Raw genomic sequence first — 18,502 nt, 5'->3', positions numbered from 1 at the left:
GCATATCTATTGGGCCGAAATGACTGCGTCAGATAATGATGCGTCTTCATCCGTTGAGAGGGAACATAGGGCAAGAAGGACGACTTACCTGCGGGAGCTGCCGAGATCAAATTAACTAGGCCGTCGCCAAACAAGGCTTCACCTTCATAGGGAAGAGACTCCCTTTCTTCTTGGAGTCAGCATCAGCATTCCCTTGGTGAATCCACAATGCCCACCTATCCGAGACTGCCATGAAATTGGCCCGTGAGCACTTGTGCCCGGTGTAGGATTTTTAAATATGTGTAGTTTACTGTATGCAAGGGTTTAAAACCTTTTAGGAACTGAGATCTAAGGTGTATTACATATAGTTTAAAAAAAACAAAAAAGGTTTATTTTATGGCAGTAGTTTCCAAACTGGGGTTCTTGCACTGGTAGCATAGTTTGGTGGTCCAGGACCAATTAAAATTATTTATACTTTATTAAATTGGCAAAACCATTCCCTCACAACATAACTGAACCTGAGGATGACATGCTATAAACACAATTTACTTAATTTTATATTTTTTTCTGAATTTCTCAATAAAAAAAACTTTGGCCTAGGGGTGCCGTGAAACAAATTTTGATACTCTATGGCAGGGGTGTCAAACCCATGGGCCGCATGCCGCCCCCAATGCATCCTTTTGTGGCCCACAGGCCGAGGTCCGACAGGGGTCCTTTTGTGGCCCGATCACCTTGCTTAGAGCAAGGGCAGGAGAGTGCAGCCAGAGTCTTTGCTTTCTATGTGCGGCACCATCTTCCCGAAGAGATCACCGGGAAGATAGTGCCCCTTCCACTGGCTACAGCACAGGTATACTGGGGTGGGGTAGCAAACTGGGGGCCCCAATGGGCCCCTCCAGCAGTCCCTCTACCAAAACACGTCTTTTGGTGGTTTTGCGGTGTTGTTATAACTACATGGTGACGATACTGTAGCACAGAGATTTTCAACCATTTACAACTCACGTCACACAGAACAAGATTTAAATATTGACAAGGCACACTGAAATTTAATGGTGATGCATGGTGCAGTATCGTGTCCTAGGATGTCATGTCGCAGCTTCTCCATAGGTAACGCCTGAACAGGCCCGGTGACAGGGGGGACAAAGGGGACACTTGTTCAGGGCTCCAAGTATTAAGAACAGAAATAATGGGGCCACAGTGCCAATATTGCTTTTTAAAGTGTATCCACCAACTGCTCAATTTAAGCAGGAAAACAATTAACAGGCCAACTAAACCCTCCCCCCTCCTTTTACCCCATCACTTTGTCCAGTCCCTGTGGTCCATACTGTATTGCCATTATTATGCATTTTGCTGTGCTGGCCCTTTTCTGAATGTCCCTGCCACCGCCACCGAAGAGCTGGATAGCCCAGTATGAAAACCACCTGCCGGCCTCACTGACGGTCCGAGTCAAAGGCTCCATTTTTTTTAAAGATCCCTCTGCCAAGTTAAGGGGGGTTGAGGGGGCCCCAGAGATATCAGTGTACTGGGCCCCGAGATTTCTGTTGCTGGCCCTGACCCTCAGGGGCGTATCTACCCCTTGGCCAGGATGGCACTTGCCAGGGGCACCATCCAGCTGTGCCAACCGTGGCTAAGGGATAGAGTTCTGCAGTCTCGAAAGGGCGCTATGGCAATCAGCGTGGGACTGACCAATTAGACGGTGAGGGAAGGATACTGAAATTGTCCCAACCCTGTTACAGTTTGAAACGCCCCTCAACTGCTGTCCACTGCTTCACTCCTAGCTCTGCCCCTTTGAAATTATTAATCCCTACCCCCCGGTAGGCGGAGTTCTCCAGGCCCATACTCAGGAGTCACCACTGCTGTACATTATGTGCCGGTTGTAGAGGCAGAGCGGGGAACATCAGAGAACGCCACAAATTACACAGTGGGCAAGGAGATGGCTGGAGACAGCTGCACAGCCATGCCTTGCAAGTTCGAGAGAGCTGTTGAATTTCAGCACTTCAAGTCAGAGCCTGCCCCCTGCTGCCCAAGCAGTCCGTGACAGTTAGTGTCGAGGAGGGGGGGATTTGTGCATGTGTGCTATCAGTGTGTGTGGGGGGGGGGGGTGGGGGGGTGGAGGATGTGTGTGACTGTGAGGGAGCTGTCAGTGTCAGTGGGGAGAGGAGCAGGAGGGAGTTGTCAGTGTGTGGAAGTGATGAGAGTTGTCAGTACTGGGGAAATGTGTGTGTGTGTGTGTACTAGATTTAGGAGTGTGTTTGTGAGAGGTTTCAGTTGGGGAATTAGAGTTCATACAGTAATTAAATGTTTTCATATTGAGAACTACATCTCCCAGCATATACAGTGTGCTGGGGATGCTAACAAGCTTTATTTAAAAGTTTAAAAAACATTGCTTTTATGACTGCAATGGTTAAAAAGGGAGAGCTATAAATCAATTTATCAGTGAATGATCGCAGTTTGAGCTGTTACATTTTACTGAACCACCTATCCCTCCACACTCACTACCTGTCCTCAGGATACATTTACCATCCCGGCAGACGGTATACCGGCGGTCATTTGACCGATGTTGGAATCCTGACACCACTTGGGAGACTGGTGCCGGCACACAGACAGCCAACATCCCGAAGGCGAGTATTGGAGGGAGGGTTATGACCGGGGGAGCGAGTGTTAGGGAAGGCACTAGGAGGGGGGGGGGGTTAGTCCAGTATCCTGGGACGGGAGGGCTACCTTCTTGGATAAGCGTGTTAATGCTTTGTCCACCCTAGGGGAGGATTCCCATCGTAACCTATCCGTTGATGGGAAAGGATACGCCATAAGAATCCTTTTGGAAATCTGCAGTCTTTTATCTGGAGATTCCCAAGCTTTTTCACATAACTCGTTCAGCTCGTGTGAGGGGGGAAAGGTTACCTCAGGCTTCTTTCCCTTGTACATATGTACCCTCTTGTCAGCGACAGGGGGTTCCTCTGTGATGTGCAAAACATCTTTTATTGCCATAATCATAAATCGAATGGATTTTGCCAATTTTGGCTGTAACTTTGCATCATCGTAATCGACACTGGAGTCAGAATCCGTGTCGGTATCTGTGTCAACAATCTGGGATAGTGGGCGCTTATGAGACCCTGACAGTCCCTGCAACATAGGATCAGGCATGGGTTGAAACCCTGACTGTCCCAAAGCTTCTGCCTTGTCTAATCTTTTGTGCAATGAGTTTACACTAGCATTTAAAACATTCCACATATCCATCCAATCAGCTGTCGGCGTAGACACCACATTCATTTGCTCCCGCTCCTCTCTAATATAGCCTTCTTCCTCAGACATGTCGACACACGTGTACCGACACACTACACACACAGGGGGGTACATTTACTAACATTCGTAATTTCCGAAAATAGGTCAAAGTTCAATCACGAATGACATCGACAGTGTAAAACTGCAACTTTTTGAATTTATTACGATGGATTTACTAAGCTGTCGTATTCGGGTTTTTCTTTTCTTCCGATGTCGATGTCATTCGTTTTTTTTTACCTAATTTTACGGCAGTGATTAGCAAAACACTGCCGTTTTTTTTAACAATCAATCTCGGCCGGATCTGTGTGATCCGTGCTGGGGTTCTTTTTTTTTTTTTTTTTTAATTAAACAATGTAAAATCCCAAAAAAAAATGCGTGGGGTCCCCCCTCCTAAGCATAACCAGCCTCGGGCTCTTTGAGCCGATCCTGGTTGCAGAAATATGGTAAAAAAAATGACAGGGGTTCCCCCATATTTAAGCAACCAGCATCGGGCTCTGCGCCTGGTCCTGGTCCCAAAAATACGGGGGACAAAAAGAGTAGGGGTCCCCCGTATTTTTAAAACCAGCACCGGGCTCCACTAGCTGGACAGATAATGCCACAGCCGGGGGTCACTTTTATACAGCGCCCTGCGGCCGTGGCATCAAAAATCCAACTAGTCACCCCTGGCCGGGGTACCCTGGGGGAGTGGGAACCCCTTCAATCAAGGGGTCCCCCCCCCCCAGCCACCCAAGGGCCAGGGGTGAAGCCCGAGGCTGTCCCCCCCCATCCAATGGGCTGCGGATGGGAGGGCTGATAGCCTTTGTTGTAAAATAAAAGATATTGTTTTTAGTAGCAGTACTACAAGTCCCAGCAAGCCTCCCCCGCATGCTGGTACTTGGAGAACCACAAGTACCAGCATGCGGCGGAAAAACGGGCCCGCTGGTACCTGTAGTACTACCACTAAAAAAATACCCAAAAAAACACAAGACACACACACCGTGAAAGTATAATTTTATTACATACATACACACATACATACATACATACTTACCTTATGTTCCCACGCAGGTCGGTCCTCTTCTCCAGTAGAATCCAAGGGGTACCTGTTGAAGAAATTCTACTCACCAGATCCAGTGGTCCAGGCTCCTCGGCAAATCCAGGGTTAATCCACGTACTTGAATAAAACAAAAAAACGGTTGCCCGACCACGAACTGAAAGGTGACCCATGTTTGCACATGGGTCACCTTCCCACGAATGCCAGAAACCCACTTTGCCTTCTGGCTAAGTGGGTTTCTTCAGCCAATCAGGGAGTGCCACGTTGTAGCACTCTCCTGATCAGCTGTGTGCTCCTGTCTTCACTGACAGGCAGCACGCGGCAGTGTTACAATGTAGCGCCTATGCGCTACATTGTAACCAATGATGGGAACTTTCTGCTCAGCGGTGACGTCACTTTAGGTCAACCGCAGGGCACAAAGTTCACATCATTGGTTACAATGTAGCGCATAGGCGCTACATTGTAACACTGCCGTGTGCCGCCTGTCAGTGAGGACAGGAGCACACAGCTGATCAGTAGAGTGCTACAACGTGGCACTCCCTGATTGGCTGAAGAAACCCACTTAGCCAGAAGGCAAAGTGGGTTTCTGGCATTCGTGGGAAGGTGACCCATGTGCAAACATGGGTCACCTTTCAGTTCGTGGTCGGGCAACCGTTTTTTTGTTTTATTCAAGTACGTGGATTAACCCTGGATTTGCCGAGGAGCCTGGACCACTGGATCTGGTGAGTAGAATTTCTTCAACAGGTACCCCTTGGATTCTACTGGAGAAGAGGACCGACCTGCGTGGGAACATAAGGTAAGTATGTATGTATGTATGTGTGTATGTATGTAATAAAATTATACTTTCACGGTGTGTGTGTCTTGTGTTTTTTTGGGTATTTTTTTAGTGGTAGTACTACAGGTACCAGCGGGCCCGTTTTTCCGCCGCATGCTGGTACTTGTGGTTCTCCAAGTACCAGCATGCGGGGGAGGCTTGCTGGGACTTGTAGTACTGCTACTAAAAACAATATCTTTTATTTTACAACAAAGGCTATCAGCCCTCCCATCCGCAGCCCATTGGATGGGGGGGGACAGCCTCGGGCTTCACCCCTGGCCCTTGGGTGGCTGGGGGGGGGGGACCCCTTGATTGAAGGGGTTCCCACTCCCCCAGGGTACCCCGGCCAGGGGTGACTAGTTGGATTTTTGATGCCACGGCCGCAGGGCGCTGTATAAAAGTGACCCCCGGCTGTGGCATTATCTGTCCAGCTAGTGGAGCCCGGTGCTGGTTTTAAAAATATGGGGGACCCCTACTCTTTTTGTCCCCCGTATTTTTGGGACCAGGACCAGGCGCAGAGCCCGATGCTGGTTGCTTAAATATGGGGGAACCCCTGTCATTTTTTTCACCATATTTCTGCAACCAGGATCGGCTCAAAGAGCCCGAGGCTGGTTATGCTTAGGAGGGGGGACCCCACGCAATTTTTTTTGAAAAAATAAGCACTTTCCCACCCCTTCCCACTGATATACATGCACGGATCTCATGGATCCGTGCATGCCTATCCAATCACGAATAAAAAAAAAAGGTCTGTTTTTTTTTAGCACTTTTTTACGAGTTGTAATTTTTCACGGCAGTGTTTGTTCTTTTTTGGCTTTGCACTTCTTAGTAAATGACCGAGATTCATACTTAAACAGCCGCGTTTTGACCGATGGTGTATTCATTCGTAATTTTTTACCTGAACTTGCAAAAAATTACGAATGCCCTCATCACTGCCGTGATTAGTGTTTAGTAAATGACCGAGATTAACCGAGATGACACTTTGAAGAAAAAACGGCATCTCGGTCAAAATCGGGAGCTTAGTAAATATACCCCAGGGAATGCTTTTTCTGAAGACAGTTTCCCCACAAGGCCCTTTGGAGAGACAGAGAGAGAGTATGCCAGCACACCCCCCAGCGCTATATAACCCAGGAATAAAACAGTAACTTAATGTTTGCCCAGTAGTGCTGCTGTATGTAATTTGCGAATTATGTGCCCCCCCACCCCTCTTTTCAACCCTCTTGTCTAACGTGGTATAAGCAGGGTAGAGTCCGGGGAGCTTCCTCTCAGCGGTGCTGTGGAGAAAAAATGGCGCTGGTGAGTGCTGAGGGAGAAGCCCCGCCCCCTCGGAGGCGGGCTTCTGTCCCGCTTAAACTGTAAAATTGGTGGGGGCTTATACATATATAAAGTGCCCAGCTGTATATATGTTATATTTTTGCGAAAGAGGTTTATATTGCTGCCCAGGGCGCCCCCCCTGCGCCCTGCACCCTTACAGTGACCGGAGTATGTGAGGTGTATGGGAGCAAAGGCGCACAGCTGCAGTGCTGTGCGTTACCTCAGTGAAGATCATGAAGTCTTCTGCCGCCTCTGAAGTCTTCTTTTCTTCTCATACTCACCCGGCTTCTATCTTCCGGCTCTGCGAGGGGGACGGCGGCGCGGCTCTGGGACGGACGGCGAGGGTGAGATCCTGCGTACCAATCCCACTGGAGCTAATGGTGTCCAGTAGCCTAAGAAGCAGGACCTTGCAACTCAGAGAGTAGGGCTGCTTCTCTCCCCTCAGTCCCTCGATGAGGGAGTCTGTTGCCAGCAGTGCTCCCTGAAAATTAAAAACCTAACAAAATACTTTCTGTCAGAAAGCTCAGGAGAGCTCCTGAAAAGCACCCAGTCTCCACTGGGTACAGTATCAAACTGAGTTCTGGAGGAGGGGCATAGAGGGAGGAGCCAGTGCACACCCAGAACTAAAGTCTTTCTTAAAGTGCCCATGTCTCCTGCGGAGCCCGTCTATCCCCATGGTCCTTACGGAGTCCACAGCATCCTCTAGGACGTTAGAGAAAATAGGATTTTAATACCTACCGGTAAATCCTTTTCTCTTAGTCCGTAGAGGATGCTGGGCACCCGTCCCAGTGCGTACTGTGTCTGCAGTTATTAAATGGCCCTTAACTCCAGAACATTTATGTGGAGATGAAAACATCCAAGGAAGACTTGACCATCTTCCTTGGATGTTTTCCCCCTGTGTGACTGCTCTCCAGCCTCGGAGGGTTGCATCCGTGGTCCCTAGGATCCCGTCCTGGATTCCGAACCATCGCCCCTCTAGGTGGTGAGAACTGTGCAGCCACCAATGGAGTGAGATTCTGGTCTTGGAAGACAGGATTATCCTCCGGTGCATGTGTAGGTGGGATCCGGACCACTTGTCCAACAGGTCCCACTGGAACACTCTGGCATGGAACCTGCCAAACTGAATGGCCTCGTAGGCCGCAACCATCTTCCCCAGCAACTGAATGCATTGATGGATTAACACTCTTGCTGGTTTCAGAATTTGTTTGACCAGACTCTGGATCTCCAGAGCCTTTCCACTAGAAGAAAACCTCTTCTGTGTCCAGTATCACTCCCAAAAACAACAACCGCGTCATTGGGACCAACTGCGATTTTGGCAAGTTTAGGAGTCAACCATGTTGTTGAAGAACTGTCAGGGAGAGTAGATGTTTTGCACCAACTGGTCCCTGGATCTCGCCTTTATCAGGAGATCATCCAAGTACGGGATAATTGTGACTCCTTGCTTGCGAAGGAGAACCATCATTTCCGCCATCACCCTGGTGAAAATCCTCGGAGCCGTGGACAGACCAAACGGCAACGTCTGAAATTGGTAATGACAATCCTGAATTGCAAACCTCAGGTAGCTTGATGCAGTGGCTAAATGGGAACATATAAGTAGGCATCCTTTATGTCTACCAAAACCATGAAATCTCCTTTATCCCCCGGACTGGAGATCACTACCCTGAGAGATTCCATCTTGAAATTGAATTTCTTTAGGTAGAAATTAAGGGATTTCAGATTTAAGATTGGTCTGACTGAGCCGTCCGGCTTCGGGACCACGAAGAGGCTTGAATAAAAACCTTCTCCCTGCTGACTAAGGCTGATTTGAACAATCGGTGAGGGGGAACGTCTTGAAACCCCAGTTTGTACCCTTGGGACACTATTTGTAAAACCAACGAGTCCAGGTCCGAATGAATCCAGAACTGACTGAAGAGTTTTAGACGTGCCCCCCACTGGTGCGGGCTCCTGCAAGAGAGCCCCAGCGTCATGCAGTGGATTTGGCAGAAGCAGAGGACGATCTCTGCTCCTGCGATCTTGAAGAGGCTACAGACCTCTTCCCTCTTTTCCTTCCTCTACCTGCAAAGAAAGGGGAATCTTAACTTCTTGCATATCTATTGGGCCGAAATGACTGCGTCAGATAATGATGCGTCTTCATCCGTTGAGAGGGAACATAGGGCAAGAAGGATGACTTACCTGCGGGAGCTGCCGAGATCAAATTAACTAGGCCGTCGCCAAACAAGGCTTCACCTTCATAGGGAAGAGACTCCCTTTCTTCTTAGAGTCAGCATCAGCATTCCCTTGGTGAATCCACAATGCCCTCCTATCCGAGACTGCCATGAAATTGGCCCGTGAGCACTTGTGCCCGGTGTAGGATTTTTAAATATGTGTAGTTTACTGTATGCAAGGGTTTAAAACCTTTTAGGAACTGAGCTCTAAGGTGTATTACATGTAGTTTAAAAAAAACAAAAAAGGTTTATTTTATGGCAGTAGTTTCCAAACTGGGGTTCTTGCACTGGTATCATAGTTTGGTGGTCCAGGACCAATTAAAATTATTTATACTTTATTAAATTGGCAAAACCATTCCCTCACAACATAACTGAACCTGAGGATGACATGCTATAAACACAATTTACTTAATTTTATATTTTTTTCTGAATTTCTCAATAAAAAAAACTTTGGCCTAGGGGTGCCGTGAAACAAATTTTGATACTCTAGGGCAGGGGTGTCAAACCCATGGGCCGCATGCCGCCCCCAATGCATCCTTTTGTGGCCCACAGGCCGGGGTCCGGCAGGGGTCCGACAGGGGTCCTTTTGTGGCCCGATCACCTTGCTTAGAGCGAGGGCAGGAGAGTGCAGCCAGAGTCTTTGCTTTCTATGTGCGGCACCATCTTCCCGAAGAGATCACCGGGAAGATAGTGCCCCTTCCACTGGCTACAGCACAGGTATACTGGGGTGGGGTAGCAAACTGGGGGCCCCAATGGGCCCCTCCAGCAGTCCCTCTACCAAAACACGTCTTTTGGTGGTTTTGCTGTGTTGTTATAACTACATGGTGACGATACTGTAGCACAGAGATTTTCAACCATTTACAACTCACGTCACACAAAACAAGATTTAAATATTGACAAGGCACACTGAAATATAATGGTGATGCATGGTGCAGTATCGTGTCCTAGGATGTCATGTCGCAGCTTCTCCATAGGTAACGCCTGAACAGGCCCGGTGACAGGGGGGACAAAGGGGACACTTGTTCAGGGCTCCAAGTATTAAGAACAGAAATAATGGGGCCACAGTGCCAATATTGCTTTTTAAAGTGTATCCACCAACTGCTCAATTTAAGCAGGAAAACAATTAACAGGCCAACTAAACCCTCCCCCCTCCTTTTACCCCATCACTTTGTCCAGTCCCTGTGGTCCATACTGTATTGCCATTATTATGCATGTTGCTGTGCTGGCCCTTTTCTGAATGTCCCTGCCACCGCCACCGAAGAGCTGGATAGCCCAGTATGAAAACCACCTGCCGGCCTCACTGACGGTCCGTGTCAAAGGCTCCATTTTTTTTTAAAGATCCCTCTGCCAAGTTAAGGGGGGGTTGAGGGGGCCCCAGAGATATCAGTGTACTGGGCCCCGAGATTTCTGTTTCTGGCCCTGACCCTCAGGGGCGTATCTACCCCTTGGCCAGGATGGCACTTGCCAGGGGCACCATCCAGCTGTGCCAACCGTGGCTAAGGGATAGAGTTCTGCAGTCTCGAAAGGGCGCTATGGCAATCAGCGTGGGACTGACCAATTAGACGGTGAGGGAAGGATACTGAAATTGTCCCAACCCTGTTACAGTTTGAAACGCCCTTCAACTGCTGTCCACTGCTTCACTCCTAGCTCTGCCCCTTTGAAATTATTAATCCCTACCCCCCGGTAGGCGGAGTTCTCCAGGCCCATACTCAGGAGTCATCACTGCTGTACATTATGTGCCGGTTGTAGAGGCAGAGCGGGGAACATCAGAGAACGCCACAAATTACACAGTGGGCAAGGAGATGGCTGGAGACAGCTGCACAGCCATGCCTTGCAAGTTCGAGAGAGCTGTTGAATTTCAGCAGTCCGTGACAGTTAGTGTCGAGGAGGGGGGGATTTGTGCATGTGTGCTATCAGTGTGTGTGTGGGGGGGGTGGGGGGGTGGAGGATGTGTGTGACTGTGAGGGAGCTGTCAGTGTCAGTGGGGAGAGGAGCAGGAGGGAGTTGTCAGTGTGTGGAAGTGATGAGAGTTGTCAGTACTGGGGAAATGTGTGTGTGTGTGTGTGTGTGTGTGTGTGTGTGTGTGTGTGTGTGTGTGTACTAGATTTAGGAGTGTGTGTTTGTGAGAGGTTTCAGTTGGGGAATTAGAGTTTATACAGTAATTAAATGTTTTCATATTGAGAACTACATCTCCCAGCATATACAGTGTGCTGGGGATGCTAACAAGCTTTATTTAAAAGTTTAAAAAACATTGCTTTTATGACTGCAATGGTTAAAAAGGGAGAGCTATAAATCAATTTATCAGTGAATGATCGCAGTTTGAGCTGTTACATTTTACTGAACCACCTATCCCTCCACACTCACTACCTGTCCTCAGGATACATTTACCATCCCGGCAGACGGTATACCGGCGGTCATTTGACCGATGTTGGAATCCTGACACCACTTGGGAGACTGGTGCCGGCACACAGACAGCCAACATCCCGAAGGCGAGTATTGGAGGGAGGGTTAGGACCGGGGGAGGGGGTGTTAGGGAAGGCACTAGGAGGGGGGGGGGGGGTTAGTCCTAGCTGCCACCCCCTGAGGGTTAGCCCTATCCACCACCCCCCCAGAGGGTTAGGATTAGGATTAGGTATCATGTGACTGCTGGAATCCCGAGCGCCGGATGCCATACCCAACCCCCTTTACTTTTTCAGGCATTTCTATCTCTCCTCTCTCTATGGTGTTCCGATTGCCCACTTTCCCTTGTGCTTTTCTCTCTCTCTCCTTTGTTTAGAGCATCAGTTTCTGTAGTCCACTTTATCCTTATTTTTTCCTGTGTTTCACTATCTCTCTGATGTAATGAGGATGTATGGTCTAGAGGGATCAGTAATGCATTGTACTGTATAGAGGCGTCAGGGATGTAGCGTAGGGTATAGAGGCATCAGGGATGTAGCGTAGGTTATAGAGGCATCAGGAATGTAGCGTAGGGAATAGAGGCATCAGGGATGTAGCGTAGGGTATAGAGGCGTCAGGGATGTAGCATAGGGAATAGAGGCGTCAGGGATGTAGCGTAGGGAATAGAGGCGTCAGGGATTTAGCTTAGGGAATATAGGCATCAGGGATGTACTAGCAGGTATATAGAGGTCAGTGTACTGTATAGAGGGGTCAGTAATGCAGTGATGGTTATAGAAAGGTCAGTGATGTAGTGTAGGGTATAGAGGGGTCAGTTATGTAGTGTGGGGTAAAGAGGGGTCAGTAAAGATACTAAGCTGAAGTACTTAGAACACTTCTTGAATTAAGACACAACCTGCAAGAAAAAGTATGCAATATGGGTGAAAAGGCAAATGTCAGAGGTCTGATACAAGTGACCAGCTCCACACCTTGCACCACATAGCGTTATGTTAAACTGGGATATGTTCTTTTTTGGTGTGTGTGTGTGTGTGTGTGTGTGTGTGTGTGTGTGTGTGTGGGGGGGGGGGGGGGGGTGCCAAAGGAAATTTTTGCCATTGGCCCCTTTGGTCTAGAACCAGCCCTGATCACAAAATATTTTTGTCTGAGCAGACTGGACACTGATCAGCGTTGGCTCATTCTCAGCCCCCCGCCCAGCCTCTGCTGCCAACAGACTGCTATTAGCTAGTTAACCTTCTGCCTTCCCTATCTATGACACAGACTGCTGCTAATGCTACCAGAATGTTCCCAGTGGCTTCACACCAACAGTGAATCCCAGCCGATGATGTAGGGCAGCGTGTGGGGGAGGGGGTCAGTTGCTGTGGCTCCAACATGGTAACCGCCAATGGACTGCAATGCTTTATCGAAAGGGGGGGCGCCAGTCCCTTACTTTGCCAGGGGCGCTTGGACCCCTAGCTACACCTCTGTTGACCCTAACCGATACCCCTAAACTAACCATAATTCCTGCAGTAAAAATCCATGTTTCTATGTATATAGGGGGTCATTCCGAGTTGATCGCTTGCTGCCGTTGTTCGCTGCGTAGCAATCAGTTGAAAAAAAATGGCTAATCTGTGCATGCGCATGCTCCGTAATGTGCATGCGCATCGTACGGGTACAAAGTCCATTGTGGTTTTGCACTAGTTCTAGCGATTATTCCAATCACAGAACAGGCCACAAGGAGATTGACAGAAAGAGGGCGTTTCTGGGTGTCAACTGACCGTTTTCAGGGAGTGCTTGGAAAAATGCAGGCGTGGCAGAAGAAATGCAGACGTGGCTGGGCATTCGCTGGATGGGTGTGTGACATCAAAAGCCGTCCCTCGGTTGTTAGAATCAACGCACACGAAGTGTAACTACAGTGCTGGTCTTATTTTGAAACGATTTTGCAGGCGCTCTGCTGCTCAAGTGTTCGCACTTCTCCAAAGTGAATATACACTCTCCAGTGGGCAGCGACAATGCGTTTGCATGGCTGCTAAAAACTGCTAGCGAGCTATCAACTCAGAATGACCCCCATAGTGTATTGCAAGAAAATATCTGTAAATCCAATGGTACCGTAAGTGCGGTATATACTCGCACTTCTTTGCGGGGTGAGAACATCTCCCCTAAGTGAAGTCAGCCCTATGAATAGAGTTTGTGTGATCCCTGTGCAGCAGTCACAGAAAGGGTTCATCTCTGCAGTTTGTCACTCAAATTACATTGCTGCATTTTTTCTAGAAGTGGATCTGAGAGCTGTTACCCGCAGACCAGCTACAATAATTATCCTGGGTACTCACTAGACCAGTGGTTCTCAAACTGCACCCTGGGGTGCCTCAGGACACTTGCAGGGGTGCCTTGGATTGGTGGTCCAGGACCAATTCAAAATATTTATAGTTAGTGTTATAGGCAAAACCAGTGCTGTTGGCTGGCAATCATAACATATGTGCACAAGCAGAAGCAAATCCTGTCCCCTACCAAAGGGCCAGTGCTAGGGTGTTTGGCGCCTCCCTGCAAACTATTAATTTGGGCCCTCTCTCCAATACTTAATAAAGGGACAGTGCGCTCCTTAAAAAAAGAAGGTGTGGTATCACAAGGAAGGGGCATGGCCACACAATAGCACCCCAAATCAAAATACGCCACACAGTAGCACTATCTTATTGTCATTACACCGCATGTAATATTAATAATAATAATAATAATACCCACAGTCGCAGTGCCCTTTATACACATAACCACCATATCAGTGCAGCTTACACACATAATGCCAACAGTAGCAGTGCCCCTTCTACACATGCCCACGGTGGCAATCCTTTACATGGCAAATATCAACCTGGTTTTGCCACTTTAAAAAACAAACAATAAAAAAAAAAAAACAACAGGAAAAAACACAAAATCTCTCACTTTCTGATTCTCACACCCTATTACATTCCTCCCTATATATTTAAATGTTTCTATTACTGTATGTTCCCTCTTCCCTTCTCCAAACTATACACATCAACATTTTTTAGTATTTCCAGGTAAGTTTTGTGATGTAGGCCATGCACAATTTTAGTTGCCCTAATGTATTTACAGCCTTCTGGAGATATGGCTTCTGGAACTGAACACAGGATTCTAAATGTGGCTGTACCAAGGACCTATACAGTGGCATTACAGGTTGAGTATCCCTTATCCAAAATGCTTGGGACCAGAGGAATTTTGGATATCGGATTTTTCTGTATTTTGGAATAATTGCATACCATAACGAGATATTATGGTGATGGGACCTAAATCTAAGCACAGAATGCATTTATGTTTCATATACACCTTATACACACAGCCTGAAGGTCATTTTAGCCAATATTTTTTATAACTTTGTGCATTAAACAAAGTGTGTGTACATTCACAGAATTCATTCATGTGTCATATACACCTTATACACACAGTCTGAAGTTCATTTAATACAATATTTTTAATAACTTTGAGTATTAAACAAAGTTTGTGTACACTGAGCCATCAAAAAACAAAGGTTTCACTATCTCAGTCTCACTCAAAAAAGTCCGTATTTCGGAATATTCCGTATTTCGGAATATTTGGATATGGGATACTCAACCTGTATTACTTTTTTCTGCTACTGGTTCTTTAACCTATGCAAACAAGCATCTGACTTGCCTTTCCTATTGCTTTGTTACATTGCTCACCTGAAATAGTAATACTTAGATAGCTTTCCTCTTGCCATTATAATGCCCTTAATATTATAGTTAGCCTTTGCATTTTTGAGACGTGTATGATTTTGCATTTTTTGGCATTAAATGTTGCCATGTTCTTGACCATTCCTCTAGTCCAGGGGCAGAACTGCCAGAGACAACGGAGTCAGTTGCCGCCGGGCTCCAGCCCTGAAGGGGCTCCAGCCCTAAAGGGGCTTCCTCCATTGCCCCCCGGCTGTTACGTGCCCTTCCTACTAAATAGACAAAGGCGCTACCAGCAGGGTCTCGCAGTTTGTACATTCCATGCCGTAACACCCTTCTTTCCACCTTTTTCAAGACCCAGCCCAGCAGCCTCGCCGCTGCCACCACCGCTAGCTGCAGCACTGCCAGCGGTGGGGTGCCCCTGCTTCTTCTCACACCACAGATAGCTGGGCAGCACTGCAACTGCCTGCCTGATTGCTCCGCCCCCTTCCGGCTCCCAAGCACCTCTGCTGCCCAGTGATCCAGGAGCCTGCTGCTAGGAAGAAGTGGCCGAGCTTCAGCAAGCGAGTCTGGACACTGGCGGAGGAAGCCATGATAACCAGATAATGGGGAGTGGAGAGCCAGTTCCAAGGTAATACTTTACACAGCTGGTTGAGATCCTGGTCGGTGGATATGGATTCCAAGAAAACCCTGGAGGTGCTTCCTTTCAAGGGAGACACTCTCTTTGGAGAAGACCTCAATAAGATTGTAGCTGATCTGGCTACTGCTAAAACAGCTTGCCTACCTCGTATGACTCCTACCACGCAGAAGGCTAAAAGTACTTTCCCTTGGCCCTTTCATCCCTCAGGTAAAGCGTACCCAAGGTCAGGCATACCCAAAGCAAGCTCATGCTTCCAGACCTGCCAAGCCCAGACTGAAGCAAGCCTGGGCTGCCCATCAGCCTGCTTCCAAAACGGACAAGCCTGCCGCATGACGGTGCAGGCCTCCCTCTGGGGGATCCCAGGGTGGGGGGCCCGACTTCTAGGTTTAGCATAGAAAGGTATAATTCTAAGCTAGAGAATTCTGTTTGGAGCTCACCTTGTACTTTGTGAAGAAATAATCAGCATTGTGGCTGAGCAGATACATGTAGTGTGTGGCTGCAAACTGCATGGATCTGCTGCATTGTAATGCTGATACTTTTTTTTTTGCAAAGTACCAATAGCTTCATATAATGTTCACAATTTTTATGCAGGATCAAATAGCTCAATAGGTAGGGTGTTTGATTAGAATTCAACAGGTTATAGGTTTGAATCCTGGGTATGGTAGTTTGAGATGTGTTATTTAATAAAGTATGTTGTTCTGACTGCTGGGATATCATACTAAATAAATGGAGTTGATCAATTTTTTTTTTATTTTTTTTTTAAACTAGGGACAATTTCCAGATACTTTTCTTTATAACTGAGATTGCCCCCTGGAACTTCACATCAGTTGACAACTATGCATGAGTGGGCAGTGCTTGCTCTGGATCTGCCCACCCATTTATGTGCCGTCATAAAAGAAAGCACAACTGACAGTTATCCTGGGCGTACACTACACAATTATCTGTCAGGCTATCTATCCAGTCTGGATGGATGGAATGAAAATCTGGTAATGTATAGTAGCAAATGTCAATTAACCATTTGCTCCCAAACACTAGAAAAGTGGTCAAAAATGGTCATTACACAAATTGGTTAAACCCAAAATTTAACCAATTTGTTTAGGGGACCATGTTTGTCCATTTTCTAGTGTTTGAGAGTAAATCGTTGATGGTCATTTGCTCACATAGATAACCGGATTTCTATTCCAACCAGCCAGTGTTGGAGATATGGTCTGCCAGATTACATAATGCATACCAGAGCCATAACTAGACTTTTTGGTGCCCTGTGACAGAGAATTATATGCCCCCCCCCCTCCCCTCCCCATTTTTGCAATATGGACAAAAGGCGCATGCCTTGTGGGGAAGGGGCATAACAAGATTGGTCTCAGAGAAAGCACATGAGATATGAAGATATATCTAGTATACTTGACACTCAATGGTTTGTGGTATTGCCGGGGTGCCCTCCTTAAATGCATATACAGTCACACATGGCGTGTTTGTGCAAATGGCATATCAGCAGTCAGCACTAACTGGTGACATGCCATTTGTACAAGTAAGCCATGTGTGACTAATATATAAACATACTTTATTAAATAACACCTCAAACTATCATACCCAGGATTCAAATCTATAACCTGTTGAATTCTAATCAAACACCCTACCCATTGAGCTACTTGATCCTGCATCTATTCTAACCTCCAAAAACAGATTCAGTTGCATTTTCCAGCGTGTTTTGTTTGCGCCTTTGCAAATGTCTTACATCGACAAACTTATTTAGTACTATTTTGCAAATAGGGTTACATTGTCGCAACATTGTGTTCCCTAATTGCTTGATTTTTTAAATGCAACAATTGATAAAGACACCTGATAATTGCTCTGTGGAGTGTTATTTTGTGTCTACTTCTTATCTACATTTAATTCCCTACCTCTAACAAGGCATTTTTAAATGCTGGGGGCTGCCAGGACGTGAGGCCTACCTAGACTTTAGATCGGAATTTGAATGTACTTGTGAACTAACTTAATTTCCTACTTCTAAATTCATTCCTAAATTCACTACTTACATTAATCCTGTAGTTGGGCATTTTGAGCCTTCAATTGTGGGTATTGTTTTGTGTCCAGACCAGCAGCTGGTGGTGTGCATTTGCTGGAAAGGCATCGAAGACCTCCGATATGCTGCATCTCCTGATGTGTGTCTCCCTCAAGTGGCTGTCAGCAAATGCATGCTAGACACCCCATTCCAAGCTGATTGTGACATCACGGAACAAGCATCATAGAACAGGCATGCTAGAATATGGGTCTTCAACCTGCGACCCTCCAGCTGCTGTGGAACTACATATACCAGCATGCCCTGCCTCAGTTTTAGCATACCTTAATAGCAAAACTGTGGCAGGGCATGCTGGGATGTGTAGTTTCACAGCAGCTGGAGGGCCACAGGTTGAAGACCCATGTGCTAGAGCCAAGCCGCAGGTACATTGAATGCTAGCAAGCTGAATGTTTAAATCCTTTTTGTTCCGCAGCATTCCAATGCGGAAGATTCCATGGAACCAGAGATTATTCCATTGAGAAGGACATGCTGCCTGGATGACTGCACTGTGCAAATTAAATCACGGAGCCAGTTGGCTTGTGGGTGGCTCTGGTGACTGGGTGGTTGGGTGGGCGGTGTGTCAGAGGTGGAGCACATGCAAATGAATGTGTATCATCCTGCTAGTGAGAGTGAAAACTCATGCAGAAGTGTGCCTACTTGTCAGTGGGTTATGCACCTTGCCAGGCGTCAAATCTACATGGAGCAGCTGGAGGGGACAAGAGCAGGTTTGCAAAATATAGATAGAAGAGCATATATGCTGGCGCATTCTCCATGATTGTGTCAGCTTATGTTTTGGTGCACTGCACTTTCCTCCACTAAGTTTTAGCCATTTTGGTTAAACGCAAGTGTAGTTGCTTCTCGCCCTTTTGGCTGTGATCTTGTATCGTGGTTGAAGAGTCTGCTGGAGGGATTGTTTTCTTCATTGACGAGAGACTGAAGATATTACAGGATGGAAGGCTTGGGAACACTATCTGTTTTTCAGTTGTGGAAGAGTTGAAAGACAGCTTTTCCTTGCCAATATCTCTCTTTTGCAAAGAGCTACGCATTGGAAAATTCAGGGCTATACCGTGTAGATGAAGCACTAACAGGAGGCTTTAAAATTTTCATTCTAGTTT

Source organism: Pseudophryne corroboree, unplaced genomic scaffold, assembly GCF_028390025.1.
Source record: "Pseudophryne corroboree isolate aPseCor3 unplaced genomic scaffold, aPseCor3.hap2 scaffold_160, whole genome shotgun sequence".
In the NCBI taxonomy this organism is placed as follows: Eukaryota; Metazoa; Chordata; class Amphibia; order Anura; family Myobatrachidae; genus Pseudophryne; species Pseudophryne corroboree.
This window is presented reverse-complemented; position numbering follows the sequence as displayed.